Source organism: Somniosus microcephalus, chromosome 10 (genome assembly GCF_052327205.1).
Source record: "Somniosus microcephalus isolate GS21.2 chromosome 10, FLI_Smic_1.0, whole genome shotgun sequence".
Classification (NCBI taxonomy): Eukaryota; Metazoa; Chordata; class Chondrichthyes; order Squaliformes; family Somniosidae; genus Somniosus; species Somniosus microcephalus.
In genome coordinates this window covers 214,592,745-214,613,523 of record NC_140996.1, presented here as the reverse complement: position 1 = coordinate 214,613,523, position 20,779 = coordinate 214,592,745, and the positions used below count along the sequence as shown (strand labels likewise).

Here is a 20,779-nt window from a genome sequence, read left to right as displayed (position 1 = left end):
AATATAACCCAAGTAAAGCTGATGCACTAATGCTTGGCTTCTTGCCTGTGACATGTCTCCATTTGAGTTGAATTCTTGAGGTTTCAGGACAAGGCCTGGAGCAGCTTCTTGAGAATGATGGAATTGTTTTCCAATGTTTATCAGTTGCTAAGTCATTACTCTCCAGATAACATTACAGAGAGCAACACAGTATAAGATTAAAATCCACGCTTTAGGGAATGGCACATTAGAAAGGTCCTATTTTGTTCGGGCGCTTAACCAAAAGAAAAAGAAATAATATTTTTCTGTCACGCCAGTCCATGAATGCCATGCACACCCGCAATGCAAACATAATGGGCAATCGTAATGTGGTTGAGGTTACTTTTCCTGGCAAGATTCTATTCATACCAGAAACAGCCCCAACCTAAAAGACAACTCTTATAGTTCAATAGGACCAGATCAGACAAGGCGATACATACTTCTACTATTCTATAATGTGGTGGTCTTGTTTTGTGAGCTCTCCAGTGCCGTGCATTGACTCATGAAGTGTCAAATTTTTCTGTGTGGGAGGAACGCCTTTTTAAGTACTGACGCATTCCCAGGAACTGTTCCTTGTTCACAAGCCCAAAAGAATCAGCTATCCCAAGAAAAACAGTGTCCCACTCCAAAGACTTGAGAACCAAAGCTAGGCTGACACTCCAGTGCAGTACTGAGACAGTGCTGCACTGTCTGAGGTGCCGTAATTCAGATGAGACATTAAACTGAGGTCCCAACTGCCCTCTCAAGTGAACGTAAAAGATCCTGTGGCACTATTTCGAAGAAGAGCAAGGGAGTCATCCTCGGGATCCTGGCCAATATTTATCTCTCAATCAACGTCACTAAAATGGATTATCTGGTCATTTTCACATTGCTGGTTGTGGGAGCTTGCTGTGCCCAAATTGGCTACTGTGTTTCCCACATTACAAGAGTGACTACACTTCAATAGTACTTCATTGGCTGTAAAGCACTTTTAGACGTCCTGAGGTCATGAAAGGTGCCATATAAATGCAAGTAAGGAGTGTGATGGAATGCTCTCCACTTGCCTGGATGAGTGCAGCTCCAACAACACTCAAGAAGCTCGACACCATCCAGGAAAAAGCAGCCCATTTGATTGGCACCCCATCCACCACCTTAAACATTCACTCCCTCCACCACCGGCGTATCGTGGCTGCAGTGTGTACCATCTACAAGATGCACTGCAGCAACTTGCTGAGGCTTCTTCGGCAGCACCTCCCAAACCCGCAACCTCTTCCACCTAGAAGGACAAGGGCAGCAGACGCATGGGAACACCACCACCTCCAAGTTCCCCTCCAAGTCACACACCATCCTGACTTAGAAGTATATCGCCGATCCTTCATTGTCGCTGGGTCAAAATCCTGGAACTCCCTCCCTAACAGCACTGTGGGAGTACCTTCACCACACGGACTGCAGCGGTTCAAGAAGGTGGCTCAGCACCACCTTCTCAAGGGCAATTAGGGATGGGCAATAAATGCTGGCCTTGCCAACGATGCCCAGATCCCATAAATGAGTAATAAAAAGAGTCACAGAAAATGCTGGAAAAACTCAGCAAGCCAGGCAACATCCACGGAGAGAGAAACAGAGTTAATGTTTCAGGTCGAAGCCCTTCTTCAGAACTGAGAAAAAAGCAGGAAATGAAACAGATTAAAAGGCCAGTTTGGGGGCTGGGAAATGGGGGAGGGGATGAAAGAACAAAAGGGAAGGTCTGAGAGGTGAAGAGACATTAAAAGATATTCAAGGCGAGACGAGATGGTAATAGGACAGGTAAAGAGACAAAGGATGGCTCTAGATGAAGTGTGAAATGCGCTGGCAGAGTGAGAGACAGCTGCCATGTGGGAGAGAGAAAAAGGAAAAGGCACAAACCAAAGGTGTGGGAAAAAAATATATAAAAATATAATAGGGGCCGAGGTTATGATCTGAAATTGTTGAACTCGATGTTGAGTCCGGAAGGCTGTAAAGTGCTGAATCGGAAGATGAGGTGCTGTTCCTCGAGCTTACACTGAGCTTCCATGGAACAATGCAAGAGGCCGCGGACGATGAGGTCTGAGTGGGAGTGGAGCGGTGAATTGAAATGATAGGCGACCGGAAGCTCGGGGTCACCCTTACGGACTGAACGGAGGTGTTCTGCAAAGCGGTCACCCAATCTGCGTTTGGTCTCCCCAATGTAGAGGAGACCGCATCGTGAGCAGCGAATACAGTATACTAGATTGCAAGAAGTACAAGTAAATCGCTGTTTCACCTGGAAGGGGTGTTTGGGGCCCTGGACAGTGGGGAGGTATAAGGGCAGGTGTTGCATCTCCTGCGCTTGCACGGGAAGGTGCCGGGCGAAGGGGAAGGGGTGCTGGGGGTGATAGAGGAGTGGACTAGGGTGTCTCGGAGGGAGCGGTCCCTACGGAATGCTGAAAGGGGAGGGGAGGGGAAGAGTGGGGAGGTCCGGTAGCGCATGAGAGACCCAGAGGTCTGGGTTTCCACTCACGCTGTGGAGATTTAACTCCACAACATGTGACTCTTGGCCAGACAGGTTCCTCACCTGGAAGTCAGCCTGATTGACAGGCTTGGCTTCCACTCAGGTGGGGAGCATCCTGGGGCAGGCCGCAGGACCAGATAGATCAGATCCCAGAGGGACCAATTCCCGACCCAGGGGTGTGGTGGGGGGTGGGGGTTGTATGGTGGGCGAGCTTGTGGAGGGGGGGAGGAAGCACTCCTGCTTCTCCCGGCCCACAAGGAATGCTCCCCACCCTGAGGCTGTCCTCTCCTCGCTGCAGCTGCCACATTTCCCGAGGCCTGGGAACCCGCCTCCTGGGAGTGGATTGGCTGCCTGCCCCTTGTCCCCACCCTCAGTAAAACACGGAAGTCAAGCAGGTTGGAGCCGGCTTCCCAACATGCTTGGAATTTTTGCCCATTTAACCCCCCCCCGCCACCTGCACCCACTCCCACCCACTCCCCCATGTTAAAAGTCCCCCCTCTGTTTCTCTCTCCGCAGATGCTGCCTGGCCTGCTGAGCATTTCCAGCACTTTTTGTTTCTTGTTTCGGATCTCCAGCATCTGCGGTATTTTGCTTTTGTTTACATAGAAACATAGAAGATAGGAGCAGGAGTAGGCCATTCGGCCCCTCGAGCCTGCTCCGCCATTCAATGAGCTCATGGCTGATCATCCAAACTCAGTACCCTGTCTCTGCTTTCTTCCCATATCCCTTGATCCCTTTAGCCTTAAGAAATATATCTAACTCCGACTTTGCCTGTCTTCCATGCTGATCCTCGCCCCACCCACACCAATGGAGCCTCCAGGTGTCTGGCTCAAGAACAGCCTGGGACATTTGAGGGGGAAGTTAGATAAGTTCAAGAGGGAGAAAGGAATAGAAGGGTACGCTGATAGTGTGAGAGGAAGAGGGGTGGGAGGAGGCTCATGTGGAGTATAAAAGCCGGTATAGACCAGTGGGGCTGAATAGCCTGTTTCTGTGCTGTAGACGGGACAAGTCTACTACCCCGAGCTGTTTAGCAGTGGTGAGCACTGAGACTTAAAGAGTGGTGGGGAGGGGAATGAAATCAATCAAAAATGAGGGGAGAAGAAATAGCTAATTATCCAAGTAGTACCAATTTAGATTAATAACTATGTTTTTCTTTCTTGTTCTATTAGCGTGTCACCACGTTGCTGGCCTTGCAAAATCTCCTTAAAAGAGCTCATTCCTCTTCTACTACCCAGAATGAGAGCTTATAGTTACGAAGAAAATATTTTTTTCCCACTGGAATGGAGAAAATTAAGGGGGAATTTAATTTAGGCTTTCTAAATTATGAATGGTTTTTGAGAGGGTAATTACTGAAGAATAGTTTCCACTGGTTAGCGGATTGGTAACAAGGGGTCATGGACTTAAGATAATCACTGGAAGAGCAAAGGGGAAAGCCAGAAGAATTATTTCCAGACAGTGGGTTATGAGAAGATGGAATGCTTTACCAGAAGTGGTTATTGAGGCACAAGCTACAACATTTAACAGGGAATTGGAGAAGTATTTGAAAAAGAGGATACAGTGAAAGGCAATGGGTTTAGGGTAGATGGGTTCCTTTTGAAGGGCAGAGTCACAATTGGGTCAAAAGGCCTAATTATCTGCTGTGGTTCTAGTCTGTTTGGACAACAAATATATCTTTAATTCAATACTGCTTAAGAAATAAGAGCAATTGTTCCACCGGGCTTTCTAGCCATTCGAATTAATTTTGTGGCACATGCCTTGTGACTGATTTATGATGCAGTATGCAAATGGCGGCACCATTTTCTCAAGTAACACATGCCGTATGTCTAGAATAACAATCTGGTCAGAGAAGGCTACAAGGTTGTGTCTCAATCAGGAGTGCAATGGTGACATCTTAAGCTGCAAAACGTTAAGCTTGAAGCAGCCTGTGCCGCGGGTCAGAACATGGAGATTGTGTTACAGCCATAACTCATTCCAACACACCTGCTATCTGGAGTAATATAAAGAGGCTGAGTCCGGCCCATACTGGCAGCGGGTGTAGAAACTGGTGCTTTGAAGTTTATATGAGCTGCGAGACAGAGCCTGACAAGGTGCTGCAACAACTTTATGTCTTCTGCGCACACCAGTGCTATTTATACCATGTGACAACAGCTTTGATGAAGTTATATCAGGTCCTGCAACAGTGATATAGCATCTCTCTGCCTGGCACGATGCAGAAACACTGCATAGCCCCTGCATATTTGTTAGGATAACTGTTGCTGCAGAGATTACCCTCATAGCTGGCAGATCCAAAGGGCAGCACATAAACAGGCGCGGATCCATTGTAAAGGTATTTTCAATCTCGGGCTACTTTGAGACTGGCATGTGAATTGGAGACTGTCACAAGGCTCATACAAGCCCCAAAGCAACAAGATGCCAGGTGGTCTTTCACTCTTCGGATGGAGCGGATAGAAGAAAATCCGACAAGAAGAATCACCCACCTGTAATGGAACCCACCCGATTTTTCCACCCAATTTAATATAATGGTTGGGAAAGCGGATGGGCTCCATTAGCCCCTCTCGATTTTCCTCATCGAGTCTGTCCGGGCTATGCTCCAACACCAAGTGCAAAAGAGGAAAACTTGCCCCATTTTTCGGAACAGGCCATTAGGCACAACAAGCCTCTTCCTTTTTGATAGGTCAACTTCGGCTTCTCGCCCTATCCCTCAATTCCCGCTGCTTTCCAGAAACACGCCGAACTATCCGCTAAAGTTGTCTTTCCTCAGGCAAAAGGCGTTCGCTTCACTTCCCTTCGTAACCTCCTCATTTTTGTAATCTCTGACCAAATAAGGCCTCAGTGCGTCGGCGGGAATCCTGAGCGGCAGAGCAGGGCTATAAAAGTCCCCAGAGACCAGGTAAGGCCTCACAGCGTCGGCGGGAATCCTGAGCGGCAGGGCGGGGCTATAAAAGTCCCCAGAGACCTGGTAAGGCCTCACAGCGTCGGCGGGAAACTCGAGCGGCAGAGCGGGGCTATAAAAGTCCCAGAGACCAGGTAAGGCCTCACAGCGTCGGCGGGAATCCTGAGCGGCAGAGCGGGGCTATAAAAATCCCAGAGACCAGGTAAGGCCTCACAGCGTCGGCGGGAATCTCGAGCGGCAGAGCGGGGCTATAAAAGTCCCAGAGACCAGGTAAGGCCTCACAGCGTCGGCGGGAATCCTGAGCGGCAGAGCGGGGCTATAAAAGTCCCAGAGACCAGGTAAGGCCTCACAGCGTCGGCGGGAATCCTGAGCGGCAGAGCGGGGTTATAAAAGTCCCAGAGACCAGGTAAGGCGTACCAGTCTCCAGTCTGGGAGGAGAGAGGTAAAAAGTAATCCAAGTGTGGCGTCACCAGAAAGCGGGTAAGTGATTGGTTGGTAAGTATTTCTCCCTTTTTAAGCTTAAATCTCTTTGGTTTATAGTTTCTAAGGTGTGATATTCACCATCTAGAATCGGGGCAGAGGATATTTAAGAATAATATTAATAAATTTAATTAATTACATAGAATGGGAGATCAGGTGATGTGTTGCTGCTGCAATATGTGGGAGCTGGTGGACACCATTGATGCTCACGGTGATCACATTTGCAGTAAGTGTTGGCTGCTCGAGGAACTCCGGCTCCGTGTTGAAGAGCTGGAGTCCGAGCTTCAAACATTGAAACACATCAGGGAGGGGGAGAGTTACCTGGACTCTGTGTGTCACGAGGTAGTCACACCAATTAGATTAATTAATTCAGATGTAGTCCGTGGCCAGGGTCAGGATGGTGTGACTAGAAGTGAGGCAGGTACGGGGATCCAGGAGGTAGTGTTGGAGGAGCCGCAGCCCTTGCACTTGTCCAACAGGTTCAAGGCTCTTACTCCCTGTGAGGATGGGAACAGGGACTGTGGGGAGGATGAGCAACCTGACCACAGCACCGTGGAGCAGGGTGCCATTCAAATGGGGGGAGTTAAAAGAAATGTTGTAGTGGTAGGGGATAGTATCGTTAGGGGGATAGATAGAGTTCTTTGCAGCCGAGAGCGAGAGTCCCGAAGGCTGTGTTGCCTGCCCGGTGCCAGGGTTAAGGACATCTCCTCTGGACTGGAGAGAAACTTGGAGTGGGAGGGGGAGGATCCAGTTGTCATGGTCCATGTTGGTACCAACGACATAGATAGGACAAGGAATGAGGTTCTGCTGAGGGAGTTTGAGCAGCTAGGGGCCAAATTAAAAAGCAGAACCACAAGGGTAATAATCTCTGGATTATTGCCTGAGCCACGAGCGAATTTGGCTAGGACAAATAAAATTAGAGAGTTAAATGCGTGGCTCAAAGACTGGTGTGGGAGAAATGGGTTTTGCTTCCTGGGTCACTGGCACCAGTACTGGGGCAGGAGGGAGCTGTTCCGTTGGGATGGGCTTCACTTGGCCAGTGCTGGGACTAGAGTCCTGGCGGATCATATAAGAGGGCTGTAGAGAGGGCTTTAAATTAACTAGTGGGGGGGAGGTTCCTAGAGAGCAAATAATAAAAATGACAACAGAGAAGGTCATAGACTTAGGTAGCAGTGGGGAAATTAAAAACCAGAGCATGTCAGGAAGGGGCAGAAGGGATGGAGTAAAAGGTAAAATAATAAAAAGGGCAAAAGCAGGAACTAAGTGTCACAAAACATATTTGAAAGTTCTCTATCTGAATGCACGTAGCATTCGTAACAAAATAGACGAGTTAATGGCACAAATAATTACATATGGGTATGATCTTGTGGCCATTACAGAAACATGGCTGCAGGGTGACAATGCCTGGGAATTAAACATACCAGGTTATTTAACGATCAGGAAGGACAGGCAGGAAGGAAGGGGAGGTGGGGTGGCTATGTTAATAAAGGAAGGAATCACTGTAATACAGAGAAATGATATTGGGCCAAAAGATCAGGATAATGAAACAGTTTGGGTGGAGGTAAGGAATAATAAGGGGAAAAAAACACTAGTGGGAGTAGTCTTTAGGCCTCCGAACAGTGGCAACTCTGTTGGACGGTGTATCAATCAGGAAATAGTTGAGGCTTGTAATAAGGGAACATCTATAATTATGGGGGATTTTAACTATCATATTAATTGGACAAATCAAATTGGGCAGGGCTGCCTTGAGGATGAGTTCATTGAGTGTATTAGGGATGGGTTTCTTGAGCAGTATGTAACTGAACCGACCAGGGGGCAAGCAACCTTAGATCTGGTCCTGTGTAACGAGACGGAATTAATTAAAAATGTCCTAGTAAAGGATCCCCTTGGAATGAGTGACCATAACATGGTTGAATTCCATATTCAATTAGAGGGTGAGAATGTTGGATCTCAAACAAGCATGCTAAGCTTGAATAAAGGAGACTATGAAGGTATGAGAGCGGAATTGAGTAGAGTGGATTGGGAAAATAGATTAAAGGGTAAGACGATACATGATCAGTGGTGTACATTTAAGGAGTTATTTTACAACTTCCAAAAAATATATATTCCACTGAGAAGAAAAGGGTGTAAAAGAAAAGACAGCCATCCATGGCTAAGTAAAGAAATTAAGGATAGTATTCGACTAAAAACAAGGGCATATAAGGCAGCCAAATCTAGTGGGAGGATAGAGGATTGGGAAAACTTTAAAAGACAGCAAAAAATAACAAAAAGATTGATTAAGAAAGGGAAGATAGATTATGAAAGTAAATTAGCAAAAAATATAAAAACAGATAGTAAGAGTTTTTATAGTTATATAAAAAGAAAAGGGGTGGCTAAAGTAAATGTTGGTCCCTTAGAGGATGAGACCGGGAAATTAATGGTGGGAAATATGGAGATGGCAAAAACACTGAATGAATATTTTACATCAGTCTTTACAGTAGAAGAGACTAAGAATATCCCAACACTGGACAAACAGGGGGCTAAAGGGGGGGAGGAGCTAAACACGGTCAAAATCACTAAGGAAGTGGTACTCGGTAAAATAATGGGACTCAAGGCGGATAAATCACCTGGACCTGATGGCTTACATCCTAGGGTCTTGAGGGAAGTGGCGGTAGGGATTGTGGATGCATTGGTAATAATTTTCCAAAACTCCCTGGACTCGGCAAAGGTCCCGGCAGACTGGAAAACTGCTATTGTAACACCCTTATTTAAAAAGGGCAGTAGACAGAAGGCTGGAAACTATAGACCGGTTAGCCTAACATCTGTGGTAGGTAAAATTTTGGAGTCCATTATTAAGGAGACAGTAACAGGACATTTGGATAATCATAATTTAATAGGACAAAGTCAGCATGGTTTTATGAAGGGGAAGTCATGTTTGACAAATTTGCTGGAGTTCTTTGAGGAAATAACGTATAGGGTGGATAAAGGGGAACCAGTGGATGTAGTGTATTTAGACTTCCAAAAGGCATTTGACAAGCTGCCACACAAAAGATTATTGCTTAAGATAAAAAATCAAGGGATTGGGGGTAATATTCTGGCATGGATAGAGGATTGGCTATCTAACAGAAGGCAGAGAGTTGGGATAAATGGTTCATTCTCAGACTGGCAATCAGTAACTTGTGGTGTTCCGCAGGGGTCGGTGCTGGGTCCCCAACTCTTTACAATCTATATTAACGATTTGGAGGAGGGGACCGAGTGTAACATATCAAAGTTTGCAGATGATACTAAGATGGGAGGGAAAGTAGTGAGTGAGGAGGACACAAAAAACCTGCAAGGGGACATCGACAGGCTAAGTAAGTGGGCAGAGATTTGGCAGATGGAATACAATACTGTAAAGTGTGAGGTTATGCACTTTGGCAGGAAAAATCGTAGAGCAAGTTATTATCTTAATGGCAAGAAACTGGAAAGTACTGAAGTACAAAGGGATCTGGGGGTCCTGGTGCACGAAACTCAAAAGGTTAGTATGCAGGTGCAGCAACTGATTAAGAAGGCCAATGGAATGTTGGCTTTCATTGCTAGGGGGATAGAATATAAAAATAGGGAGGTATTGCTTCAGTTGTACAAGGTATTGGTGAGACCGCACCTGGAATACTGCGTACAGTTTTGGTGTCCATACTTAAGAAAGGACATACTTGCTCTCGAGTCAGTACAAAGAAGGTTCACTCAGTTAATCCCGGGGATGAGGGGAAGGACATATGAGGAGAGGTTGAGTAGATTGGGACTCTACTCATTGGAGTTCAGAAGAATGAGAGGCGACCTTATTGAAACATATAAGATTGTAAAGGGGTTGGATCGGGTGGATGTGGGGAAGATGTTCCCGATGATGGGTGAAACTAGAACTAGGGGGCATAGTCTTAGAATAAGGGGCTGCTCTTTCAAAACTGAGATGAGGAGGAACTACTTCACTCAGAGGGTGGTAGGTCCATGGAATATGCTGCCCCAAAAAGACGGCACCTTCGACAGTGCAGCACTCCCTCAGCACTGCACTGGAGTGTCAGCCTAGATTTTGTGCTTAAGTATCATGGTGTGGGACCTTCTGACTCGGAGGCAAGAGTGCTACCCACCACCACATTCTATGTTTTTACACCCATGTCAGGGTCAAGTATTCTTAGGTTATGTGTAACAGCTGCAGAGTAAAGCTCCACCTACTCTTCCTTCAGTAATATAGTAATATGTATTAACCCCCAACTCTCAAGAGGTCCCCCATCCTCCCAGACACCTCAATCACCTCCACCGGATCAGCAAACAGGGAGTTGGTGCTGGGCTCCTCCATCCTTTGCCTGCCTCCAACCCCCGCTCTTCCCCCCCCCGCCACCAAAAAATAGCTCTGGGGCTAGGAGTCAATTGAAAACTGAGACTGATGGATTTTTGTTAAGCAAGGTTATTAAGGGATATGAAACCAAGGCAAATGGAGTTAAGATACAGATCAGCCATGCATCTAATTGAATGGCGGAACCGGCTCGAGGGGGCTGAATGGCCAACTCCTGTTCCTATGTTTAAATAAGAACATATAAGAACATAAGAAATAGGAGCAGGAGTAGGCCAATCGGCCCCTCGAGCCTGCTCCGCCATTCAATAAGATCATGGCTGATCTGATCCTAACCGCCAATCCACTATCACAAAACCATCTCCTGAATCTAACAGAATTAGACACACGAAATAGGAGCAGGATCAGGCTACACGTCCCCTGGGCCCGCTCCGCTACCCACAGGGCCATGACCGATCCGAACCTAGACTCATGTCCAAATTCCTGCCCGCTCCCCGTAACCCTTAATTCCCTTTACTTCTAGGAAACTGTCTATTTCTGTTTTAAATTTATGTAATGATGTAGCTTCTACAGTCTTTCAGGATGAGATATTAAACCGAGGCCCCGTCTGCTCTCTCAGCTGGATGTAAAAGATCCCATGGCACTATTTCACAGAAGAGCAGGGGAGTTATCCCCTGGTGTCCTGGGCCAATATATGTCCCCCAACCAACTTCACAAAAACAGATTATCTGGTCATTATCACATTGCTGTTTGTGGGAGCTTGCTGTGCGCAATTGGCTGCTGTGTTTCCTACATTACAATAGTAACAACACTTCAAATGTACCTTATTGGCTGTAAAGCACTTTGGGACATCCTGAGGTCGTGAAAGACTCTATATAAATGCAAGTCTGTCTTTCTATTTTAACTGCCCCACACCCGGTTCCCGCCACCTGGCAGGGGGGGGAGTTTGCTTCTGAACCACTGGGACAGATTATGTCCTATGTTAATAACAATCAATTTAAATTTTAAATACTCGGCTTTCTAAAGAGAAAGAAAGTTATGCTTTTGAGTAATAATAATCTTTAATGTACCATGTTTAAAGAAAAACAAATCTAATGCAAGTTATGTTCGCTTCATTAGGAAAAGAAAATAGAGTTTGCCTGATCTTTCATCAACAATATTCAACATGCTGTAATAGTTACACTGAACAACATTTTTGCTTTTTTTCTATTACAAATTATATTAAAATGATTAAAAACTGCTCCCAAGAGGGGAGGGGAAAAAACTTGGAGGGGAGGGTGGGGTTATTTTAAACAAAAATGTTTTTCTTTTATTTCGCATTACTGTAGTGTAGAGTTTATATAAAGAATGTTTGCCTAATTATTTGACCATTTAAAGTAAAAAGGGAAAATAAAACTGCAATAAAACCTAAAATATAAACAAGAGAATGCCATAAATAAGCAGCAAAGAGTAAAAGGAAATGTCAGGTTATGGTGTTTCAGGTGTAAATCCTACATCAGAATCAAAGGTTCCACGCCAAGAACATCACAGCTTGTCCTTTAAGTGTCAGCCGTGGCTCAGTGCGATCACTCCTGCTGAGTCAGTAGGTCGTGAGTTCAAGTCACTCCAGAGATGTGAGCGGGTAATCCAGGCTGACACTCCAGTGCAGCACTGAGGGAGTGCTGCACTGTCTGAGCTGTCGTACTTCAGATGTAATGTTAAACTGAGGCCCCGTCCGCCCCCTCAGGTGGACGGAAAAAATTCAGTGGCACTATTTCGAAGAAGAGCGGGGAGTTCTCCCGGTGTCCTAGCAAATATTCAACCAATTTCACTAAAAACTGGTCATTAATCTCATTACTGTTTTGTGGGACCTTGAAGTGTGCAATTTGGCTGCTGCATTTCCCTATGTTATAATAGTGACCACACTTCAAATGTACTTGATTTGTGTTGGGAAGTTATGAAAGGCACTATATAAATGCAAGTTCTTCTGTATATCCTCTTCACTGATGCTGCCTGACCAGATCCTTTAGATTGGTTCACAATTTTCCTTCTGCTTACTCATTTTGGATCCTACAGTGCCATGGGATCTTTTACATCCTCCTGTGAGGGCAGACGGGGCCTCGGTTTAACGTCTCATCCAAAAGACGGCAACTCTGACAGTGCAGCGCTCCCTCGGTACTGCACCTCCTGTGTAGGGAGGAGGAGAAATCCAGCCAGGGTCCCACTCCTAATTCCTATTCTCTGCCTCAAGCTAAAAGATGCGTGTGTGCGTGCACATCAAGTAAGGGGTGGAACTAGGCTCCACTTTGATGCCCCAAATGATTGAACTGCCCATTGATATTCACTGCCTAAGGTCACAAATGGAGAAGTGGTCAGTTGACGAGGAATTGGAGCCTGACCTGCACCCAGGGAACTGTACCCTTGATGAATTCAAGACAGGAGGGAAGACAGCGGGAGGCAGCGGGGAGAACATTTGCCACCAAAATGAATGTTATCCTTTTGCTTTCGTGATTTGTGAGATTTGATTTAACAAATTAGTGTCCCCAGCAGAGAGCTTCAGCGACAGGAGCCCATATCGAGACTCGGGTGTGGTGGTCAGTTCGCCCCTCATGACTTTTCATCCTTGAATATTAATGATCAGAAAATCATGGAGGTTTCACAAAGGCAGACTGTTGCAGCCAGATCACTGTCCTGGCTGAGATCAGCTACCTCTACACTAGAATTCCCCATTTTGCACTCCACTTGCATGAAGCTCGACACAGGAGCACTAATTTATGAACTCGTCCCCTATAGAGCCCAAATCAAAGTCACAAATGACATCCTCTATGACTGTCACCATGGTGCACTATCCCTCCTCAGTGTCCTCGAGCTCTCTGCAAGCTTTGACATGGTTGATCACACCATCCTGCTCCAACGCCTCTCCTCCATTGTCCAGCTTAGTGGTAGAGTAGGCTGTTCAGATTTCGGGGCTTTGCTCAGTAAGCCTCTGGGACAGCTGTATCTTAACAGGATCATTTGGTGAGGACTCACTATTTTCAGTGAGCATCTCTAGGCCCGAGCGCAGGTTGGATTCCAGGGCCCTGATTCTCCAACTTATTTTCCCATCTAGCAAGCCTCAGTACCAACAGCAGGACATTGCAAAGTTACCCTTTAAGAACCTTTATTATCCTCAATGCAGTACTGTCAACCCAAGGACCCCACCCACCTGCCCCTTCAACCACCATCTGCTCCACCTGTGACAGAGACTCTAAGTCCCGCATTGGACTCATCAGTCACCTGAGAACTCAGTTTTATTGTGGAAGCAAGTCATCCTCGGTTTCGAAGGACTGCCTAAGAGGAAGAGAAGAAGTACTGAGGGTGTGCTGCACTGTCGGAGGTGTCTTCTTTCGGATGAGACGTTAAACCGAAGCCCCGTCTGCTCTCAGGTGGACTTAAAAGATCCTATGGCACTATTTTGAAGAAGAAGTGGGGAGTTAAACCCGGTGTCCTGGCCAATATTCATCCCTCAATCAACATCACAAAAACACAGATTATCTGGTCATTATCACATTGCTGTTTGTGGGAGCTTGCGGTGCACAAATTGGCTGTCGTGTTTCCTACAATGCAACAGTGACTACACTTCAAAAAAGTACTTAATTGCCTGTAATATGCTTTGGGATGTCCTGTTGCTGTGAAAGGCGCTATATAAATGCAAGTCTTTTTTTTTTCAGTCCCAGCCCGTTGAGAAAGCATTCAAGTGTATACATCTGAAATAAAAACAGAAAATGGTGGAAATACTCAGCAGGTCAGGCAGCACCTGAGGAGAGAGAAACAGAGTTAACGTTTCAGGTCGTTGACCCTTCGTCAGAGTTCTGACGAAGGGCCATCGACCTGAAACGTTAACTCTGTTTCTCTCATAGAAACATAGAAACATAGAAGATAGGAGCAGGAGTAGGCCATTCGGCCCCTCGAGCCTGCTCCGCCATTCAATGCGATCATGGCTGATCATCCAAATTCAGAACCTGGTCCCTGCTTTCTCTCCATGCCCCTTGATCCCTTTAGCCTTAAGAAATATATCCAACTCCTTCTTGAATATATTTAATGTATTGGCCTCTACTGCCTTCTGTGGTAGAGAATTCCACAGGTTCACCACTCTCTGGGTGAAGAAATTCCTCCTCATCTCAGTCCTAAATGGCCTACCCCTTATCCTTAGACTGTGACCCCTGGTTCTGGACTCCCCGACCATCGGGAACATCCTTCCTGCATCTAGTCTGTCCACAGATGCTGCCTGACCTGCTGAGTAATTCCAGCATTTTCTGTTTTTATTTCAGATTTCAGATTTCCAGCATCCGCAGTATTTTGCTTTTGTATAACTGTATGCATCTGAGGGTTTTTGGGTGGGGTAGAGTGTTTCTATTGTGATATGCACAGGTAAGTGCGTGGGACAGGCAGGATGGACCTGAGGGTCTATTCCTGTCTGTCATTGTTCCTATAGTATCTTCTCTTTACAGATGCTGCTGGGGCAGCACTGTACTTCCACCATTTTCTATTTTTATTTGTAACCGCATTTAAAATGATTGTTACTAATTGACAGGGTCCCTTTTTTAAATGCACACAAGTGTTAAATCTTTTTGCACGTTTGCCAATGTGAGGCTGATGTTCTATCATAACCCTCAAAAATGAATGGGTTTACATTCACGTGCAAGTGCTTGCCAAGGCAAAGAGCAGTGATATTGATACCATCGTAAAGGAACATTTATATGTGAAAATGGAAGGAAGTAGGACAAGGGGTATGTGTAGTAATACAGAGTAAGTGGTAATGTGCGTTCCAAGATGTTGGGTACATCTGGAATATTACACAGACAAGTGTTTTCATCTGGGAACTTCGACCGAGCACACATTTCTTTATTTGGTAAGTAGCCATAATTGGTGCAGGCTGATTGTTTAGAATTCATTCTTGAATAGAATCTTTTTTATACAGAAGGTGAAGTAACTTGGTAAACTAATATGAATAATCGGATAAAATCTCAGTTTCATCCATTTTTTTGTTGTTGTTTATGTCTGACTGTTAAAGACACGGGCTTGCTGTTTTCATACAGAAAAATTAATGAAATTGTGGACTGTTATCCTCAAAATTCCGATAAGAATGCCAGAGTTCCATGTTGTAAAAACAGGAACCGATTTAATTCAGCCGCCATGAAGCCTCTCACTTTTTTCTTTTTTAAATTCTCTATACGCCACGATCCAGCACATCAATCGCAAGCCCGTTAACGTCTCACTCTGCCCCGGCACCCAGTGTGATTCCTTTTCATCATGTGTAGTGTTTCTTGGAATTTAACTAAACTGAATACTAGCGCAAAGAGAATGAGTAAAGGCCAATCACCTCTCCCATTGTAGAACCCAGCCTCTTTTTGAACATCCTCAATATTTCTGCATCCATTAACCTAAGGCTAATGTATGAAGTATTTAAGGATTTTCAACAACAAAAAAAGGTCCACTGTGAATGCTGGATACCTGAAGTCAAAACAAATGAAAATCTCAGACGGTTTTCTCACCGAGAAAAGTCCGGTTAACATTTTGAGACAGTGGCAGTACAAATGAACACGAATGGTGTTATTTTATGACTTCACACTCCCAGTGGGGACTCTTGCCGGCCAGGAGTATGTGTCAGAAATTCGAGCGTGTGCTTTGCACAATTTTCGGATGGCTGCCTGTGTCCTAACTCGCACCAAGTCCCGTTCACCCATCTCCCCTGTGCTCGCTGACCTACATTGGCTCCCGGTTAAGCAGCACCTCGATTTCAAAATTCTCATCCTTGCTTTCAAATCCCTCCATGGATTCGCCCTTCCCTAGCTCTGTAATCTCCTCCAGCCCCATAACCCCCTGAGATATCTGCGTTCCGCTAATTCTGCCCTCTTGAGCAACCCTGATTATAATCACTCCACTATTGGCGGCCGTGCCTTCTGTTGCTGAGGCCCTAAGCTCTGGAATTCCCACCCTAAACCTCTCTGCCTCGCTACCTCTCTTTCCTCCTTTAAGACACTCCTTAAAACCTACCTCATTGACCAAGCTTTTAGTCACCTGCCCTAATTTCTCCTTATGTGGCTCGGTGTCAAATTTTTTGTCTTTTTAATACTCCTGTGAAGCGCCTTTAGACGTTTTACTACATTAAAGGCGCTATATAAATACAAGTTGTTGTTGTCGTTGTTCATTTAAAAGTCTAGATTCACAGATCCAAAAACCAGAATTCCAAACCTAGATTTGATTTACCAGCCCCACTGATCTCTGATCTACAATCTGGTTAACACTCCACCAGATTCGCACAGTGTAACTCTCGGCTTAAATTACTGGCGATACACGCAAGCCCTGATATAATCCTCATTTTTATTATGCCCATGAGATAGGAACATAGAAACATTGGAACTGACAACACTTCCTGACATAGGCTTATAAAGCAACAACAACAACTTGTATTTATATAGCACCTTTAACGGAGTAAAACGTTCCCAGGCGCTTCACAGGAGCGTCACAAGACAAAAACTTGACGCCAAGCCACTTAAGGAGAAATTAGGGCAGGTGACCAAAAGCTTGGTCAGAGGGGTCGGTTTTAAGGAGCGTCTTCAAGGAGGAAAGAGAGGGAGAGAGGCGGAGAGGTTTAGGGAGGGAATTCCAGAGCTTAGGGCCTTGGCAGCTGAGGGCACGGCCAGATTCCCACGGTTCAACTCTAGGCTGAAATTATTGGCGATACAAGCCATGATAAAATTCCCATTATTCAGCCCATGAGGTAGGAACTTAGAAACATTGGGCTGAATTTTGCCGGTGCTCAGAGAACGGGTTTAGAGGCGGGTCTGCTGTCAAAATCACAAAGATTGGCAGCGAGTCGGTATCCCGCTGTAAACCCACCTCCTTGTCAGTTTCCTCAAGTGTCGGGTCTGTCTCCCTGAACAGACCCGACACCAAATGGCAGGTCAGCCAATTTAGATAGTTAAAAGGTTATTAAAGGTTAGTTAAGAACTATTTTTCCATGTACTTACCATTTTACCAGGTTTTCAATGAGGTTCCTGGAGAGCGACTATCGCATCAGGTAAGTATGTTAGGTTTTCAATGACTGTGGATTGCTGTGAATAGGTGAAAGCTGCAAAAGTGGTATACAACCTACCATTTCACAGCTGTTCGCTTCCCAATCTTAGAATTTGGAGCTTTAATGATTTGGAACCCACTTTTGAGCTTTATGCACTTTTGAAGTGTTTGGAGTAATCTCTCTATATCCACTGTCACCTCCTTGGAGCACGCTCTCTTACCATTGACACATTACTTCTGTCATCTCAACCTCACCTGCCATCTATTCCATCAGCATCGGTGCCCTTGAAAAAATCTCACCTTGGTCCTCAGAATCCCAACAAGATCAACCCCAACACCAGCAGCACCAGGCACACCAGCAGCACCAACATCCACACCAACCTTCTCCGCAATCAATTGATGCTGCACTGGACACAGGGCATCATCACCCATGCATATAGCTGCCCGGGATGCCAGCGATGGCCTCACCATGTCCAGATTTGCTTCACTTTAACACTAAACACCCTGGCTGCCACATGATGCACCAGGTTGGCACCACCCCACACCAGCACCATACAACATCCGTACAATGTCCAAGCCATTCCTTTCACACTCACCACCATTGGAGGCGGGGGAGGGAACGTTATGTCGCACCATTCACTGGAACTCACTAAGGCACTTTCAAAGGTGCACACAAATCTGTCAAAGTCAAAGTGGTGACAAATAAGGATTTCAATGTTTGACAACACATTAACAGAAAGTTTACACGAACATTGGCTAAAACACCCAAGTGTGTTCTTTTTTATTCATTTATGGGATGTGGGTGTTGCTGGCAAGGCCGGCATTTATTGCCCATCCCTAATTGTCCTTGAGAAGGTGGTGGTGAGCCGCCTTCTTGAACCGCTGCAGTTGGTATGCTTGGACTAGGATGAGGGTGAGGGTGAGGGGTGGCTAGTGAGATGGGGAAGTGATAATGTAGATAGAGAGGGATGGGTGGAGGGGCAAGGTAAGTTGGTGTGAGTAAGGATGTGCAGGAGTCGGGAAGGCAGAGTGATGGGGATGTGATGAGTGGCACAGCAGGATGAGCTTGAGTGTGGCTTTTCAGTAACGTTTCGTGATCTACTGAGATCATTGAAAGGTTTGCGTCACTGCAGCCTGGTCCTCCTGACCACATCCCTGCTTGTGTGCTCCTGTGCAATGTGCAACTAGGCTGCTTTGGTGTCCTGGGGAGGTGTCTTCTGCCCATTGGAAGGGAAGAGAACCTCCCTGCATGCTGTGACTACCTCCATAAGCTTGTCAGTGTTTGCAGCACCTCAGTAGAACTGTCAAAATCAATTTGGACATGGTCCCTTTAAGAAACCGGCTGATAATATGTCACCAAATGACGTCATCAGACCCGCTTCCTATTAATTGGCCGGGAACCTCGCAGGGTGGGCTTAAGAAGCTCTATTAACATAAAATCTTATTGGGAGGCCAGGATCGAGACAAATGCTGCGTCCCCACACGCCAGGGACGTCGCCCGCCCCGGACCGGAGGTTGGAAAAATCCAGCCCATTGGAACCAATAATACTTCCTGAAATAGGGTTTTTAAGCAACTATTTTCCTGCATTAACAGAGGTGTAAATTTACAAATTGCAAGGTCTTGTAGCGCCAAAATACCATTGAGGTGTTAAATGTTTTTTCTGCATCTGTTTTCACTACTAAAGGTAATGTTGAGTTGCCAGTGGTGATAGAGGAGCCCCTGATATTGAATCCACGGAGGTCAATGCAGAAATAGCCCCGGCTAGGATTAGAGCTCTGAAGGCAGATGGAGGTGCTGACCCTGATGGTACTCACTCTAGATTAGGAGCATAGGAGTAGGCCATTCAGCCCCTCTAGCCTGCTCCACCATTCAATTAGATCATGGCTGATATGTACCTCAATTCCATACACCTGCTTTAGCTCCACATCCCTTGATACCCTCACCCAACAAGTAATTTATCTGACGAAGGGTCATCGACCTGAAACGTTAACTCTGTTTCTCTCTCCACGATGCTGCCTGACCTGCTGAGTGTTTCCAGCATTTTCTGTTGTTGTTTCAAATTTCCAGCCTCCGCAGTATTTTGCCGTTGAAAAAAATCCGTCCATCTCTGTCTTGAAAGCTTCAATTGACCCCCAGCGTCCAGTGTAATTTGCGGGGAGCGAGTCCCGGGTTTCTACTGCCCTTCATGTGGAAAAAGTGCCTCCTAATTTCCCTCCTAAATGGCCTAGCACTAATTTTAAGATTCTGCACCTCTTGTTCTTGATTCCCCCTCCACTAGAGGAAATAGTTTCCCTGTATCTACCCTATCGAATCCTTATAACATTTTACACAGTAGTAAAAGACATGGGGGTTGTGTTATGCAAGCTGTTGGTTGTTATAAATGTAACAGTTCATTGAAATCTCGGATTGTTTAAACAGGGCAGTAAGTCAGAAACTGGGAATTATAGGCCAGTTCGTGTGACTTCAGTTATAGGCAGATTGCAAGTAATTAATTGCCTGTAAAGTGATTTAGGGACCTCTTCAAGCGCAGAGGCCCTGCAACAGCAAAACCGGCCAAGGTTTTCCTCTTCGGCAGCTGGCGGGAATCGCGCTGCGAGCTCGTCCTGCATGTTCAACGGCCCCCAACCCAGAGAAATAGGCAGGCGATGGGGGCAGGTGGAAATTCTGCCCATTCACTAAGCTGCTGGTAAGTGGAGAATCCAGCCTTGAACATTTGCTCAACGTTGGCATGCATCATGTTATGTGCCTGGCTGCAATTCCGTTCTTCCAGCGTCTATGGGTTGCACAATGGGGGTCATAAGCCGCATTTGCAGGCCAAAGCACAAATCCTTCAGCAAGCCAGCATTGCAATCATTCATCATGTTCAAATGCAGCAGCCACAGAGGATTAGCTAAGGGTGAAGGAGTCATGTTTTGATCCTGGGTGTCGTGCAGTCATATGCAGGATATTTCACCGTGCATCACAGAACACTTGTTTATTCATTAAATAGAGGTTTTTGCTGTTGCTGCATGCTTATAGGATTGAGCTAATAGCAGAGATGTTTATTCCCTCCCCCAGGTGATTAGAATGAGCTAATAGTAAAACAATTCAGGATAGCTGCAACAAAAGCAAAATACTGCGGATGCTGGGAATCGGAAATAATAACAGAAAATCCTGGAAAACACTCAGCAGGTCAGGCAGCAGCTGTGGGAGAGAGAAAAACAGAGTTTGGGGGAAATATTAACAGGGAGCGCAAGGGTTTGGGAGTGGGTGGGGGATGAAAGCTGGGGAAAAATGACAGCACATCGGGAAGCCAGCTCCAACCCGCCAACTTTCGCATTTCACTCCAGCGTGTTAGGCTGCATGTGCGCAACCCCCCCGGGAGAGAGGCGGGTCGTCAATTGACATGTTAATCGTTCAGTTAGAGCAATATTTCAAATACAGTTTTGACGTCAACATCGGATCCACGAATTTCCCGGGCTTCCTGAAACTCGCCAGTGAAAGCAAGGCAAGAACACAACGGCAATTGAGGGGGCTGAATCAATCTCATGGAAATATTGCAATAAATACTCAGTACTC

At 45.9% G+C, this 20,779-nt stretch overlaps 1 long non-coding RNA gene across 1 annotated transcript in view; it reads left to right on the top strand.

Moving 5' to 3' along the window:
- The window catches only part of LOC147112084 (uncharacterized), a 155,914-nt gene that overhangs the window by 11,531 nt on the left and 123,604 nt on the right, over positions 1-20,779 (top strand). The gene's annotated exons all lie outside the window — the stretch shown is intronic.